Source organism: Eutrema salsugineum, unplaced genomic scaffold (assembly GCF_000478725.1).
Source record: "Eutrema salsugineum unplaced genomic scaffold, Eutsalg1_0 scaffold_130, whole genome shotgun sequence".
Classification (NCBI taxonomy): domain Eukaryota; kingdom Viridiplantae; phylum Streptophyta; class Magnoliopsida; order Brassicales; family Brassicaceae; genus Eutrema; species Eutrema salsugineum.
Window position 1 is genome coordinate 8,120 of NW_006256884.1, and position 3,027 is coordinate 11,146.

Below are 3,027 nucleotides of genomic sequence, written 5' to 3' on the forward strand. Positions count from 1 at the left end.
AGACATTTTTGCTAAAAAGTACGAAGAAAATGTGTATCAAAATTTATGGAATGATGTGAATGGAAATAAAAATCCATGAGGTTATTTATAGATGTTGCTGAAGTGATTCCAAGATTCTCATGTTTTGAACTTCACCACAATAAACCCTCATAATTATCAATCCAACTACACATATAACTTTATTTAATTTCTTACATGCATGTTTTAAATGGACTTGACAATCCAACTACACGTAGAAAAACTTTGACTAGAAAAACTTCACAATTAATTCTCACATTCATCATTCCAACTACATAAAAAACTTTAAATTAAATTCTTAGATATTTTAGATGACAATCCAACTACACAGATATCATTTAATTCTCACAGTTGAGACTACTAGAATATCATAATAAATTCTCACATTTATATCAACCCAACTACATATAATAAAGAAGGGTCCATAACTTTTTTTTTCAATAATACAAAATAACATATTCTATTAAATACAAACCCACATGTACATATTTTCCATTGATTCTCTTAGATTAGCTAGGAAAAACGTAGAAAAAAAAATAGAAAATCAATTTATCATCTATAAATACCACTGCAACTTCATGTTAGTCATCACAATCTCATAACTTTTTACCTTACTCATTCTAAATATTTCTCTCAAAATGAATTTTAATCTCCCAAATTTCTATTCTTCATCATCTTCTTCAGATGATGATGACAATATGGAAATAATCAACAGTCTCGACAATGCAGAACAAGCAATACATCGTGCTATCGCTAATAACAACGCAATCATCCAATACTTTCTCAATCAACAAAGCAACGATGTAGCCCATGACAGCTCAGTTCGAGGACGTACTTTCATCCACCGAGATCGGGAAAGTGCACATGACAGATTGTTCAATGACTACTTCTCTGAAACTCCATTGTATAATGATGCTATGTTTCGTAGAAGGTATTGTATGTCTCGTTCCCTATTCCTTCGTATTATTAACGCAGTTGAAAATCATGACAACTACTTCACTCAAAAGAGAGATACAACCGGTAGACTTGGATTATCATCCCTTCAAAAAGGAACAGCTGTTTTACGGATGCTAGCGTATGGTTTGCCAGCGGATGCCACAGACGAGTATGTGAAGATTGGCGGATCAACGGCACTCAAAAGCATGAAAATATTTTGTCGAGCTATAGTGGATATTTTTTCAGAGCAATATTTACGATCACCAACGGCTAATGATGTTGCCAGACTTCTTTATATTGGTGAAAAACGGGGTTTTCCCGGGATGTTTGGTAGCTTAGATTGCATGCACTGGAAGTGGAAAAATTGTCCTACTACATGGGCTGGACAATATGCGGGACGTAGTGGATCACCAACTATAATTCTGGAAGCTGTAGCAGATTATGATCTTTGGATATGGCATGCGTATTTTGGAATGCCAGGCACCAATAATGATATCAATGTGTTGGAGTCTTCTCATCTTTTCTCCAACCTCGCTCAAGGTATTGCTCCTCCTTGTCATTATGTCATACAAGGAAACCAATATAATATGGGTTATTATTTGGCTGATGGTATATATCCAAAATGGTCAACCATAGTGCAAACTATTCATGAACCAAGGGGTCCTAAGAAAAAATATTTTGCTACACAACAAGAAGCATGTAGGAAAGATGTTGAGCGTGCCTTCGGAGTTCTCCAATCACGTTTTGCAATTGTGAAAGGTCCGGCTCGTTTTTGGAAAAAAAAATGTGCTACATGACATAATGACTACATGTATAATATTACATAATATGATAATCGATGATGAGCGTGATCTGGATGCACCAATTGAAGTTGAAAGAGAAGCTCCACCTCCAGAAGTTGAAATAGCGACAAATGAAAATATCCGATTTCAAGAATTTCTTTGTCGATATAGACAAATCAAAGACAAAGAAGCTCATTTCTCACTTCGAAATGCATTAATTGATCATTTGTGGGAGAAGTATACTAATAGTGATGTTTAAAATATGTATTATTTATTAGTTTTTCAGTTTATGTGGTGTAATAGTATTTTATAATAAAAAATTTTAAAAATATAATTATGTTGAATTATTGTTAAAATTAAAATAAACAGATTTTTTAAAAAACTTTTAGAAGTAGAAGGTCTGATAAGCAATTAATAGTAATATTTAGAGTCAGATATAGAGGCAACCATTGCAGTAAACCCCTTCTCTATTTTTAGAGTAAAATATAGAGGCAACCATTGCAGATGCTCTAAGTCTAGGGGAGTTGATAACACCGGATTTTGACCATTTTTATGGATCATTTTAATATCTTTTCCAGGTGTTTATACTCCATTTCAAAGGTTTTCAAATGATTTCTACGTTTCCGGATTTTAAAAGACTTTTCAGGTAATTTGGGATAAAGAGGCACAAAATGGAACAAAAAGACTCTTTTGGATAAATGCAGACCGTCAGAACTCTCATGGAGAGACAAAGACCTTCTCACCGTCTGATCACCCTCAAAATTAGACAACTTATAGAAGAATCAACCAGCTTTCAAATGCACTTGGTTTGGAGATATTCCAACGGTTGGATCTCAAGATATTCCATTAGCCCCGGAGCCACTCGAAGTCGGTCAGCAACTCACGCGACCACGGCCAACAAGCTATTTGCCGCGGTCAGAAGCTTCCCGACCGCGGCCAACAAGCCAATTGCCGCGGTCACAACACTCCCGACCGCGGCAATCAATCTCCGAGTTAAAGCCCACTTATCTGAAGCCCAAAGTCATTCTCAGCCTCAATTCCGGAACCCTAGAGACCATGGAGTATTGGAGACTATAAATACATGTCATTTAGGTCGTTTTTTAGAAAAACCCTTCATACTTTACAGAAACCCTTTTCCTTTAGCCATTTTTATGAGATTTTTGTAGAAGATTGTTCAAGTCCGAGTTCTTCAATAGAGAAGCTTTCTTTATCTCTTTTCTTTACTGTTTTTCATTACTTTTATTAAAACCAATGATGATGTCGAACTCAGCCATGTCTGAGTAGATCCCGA

General features: G+C 35.4%; 1 pseudogene; it reads left to right on the forward strand.

The window, feature by feature from the left end:
• Positions 1 to 656: 656 nt before the first annotated feature.
• On the forward strand, positions 657 to 1,995 carry LOC112088819 (annotated as a pseudogene).
• Positions 1,996 to 3,027: the final 1,032 nt, after the last annotated feature.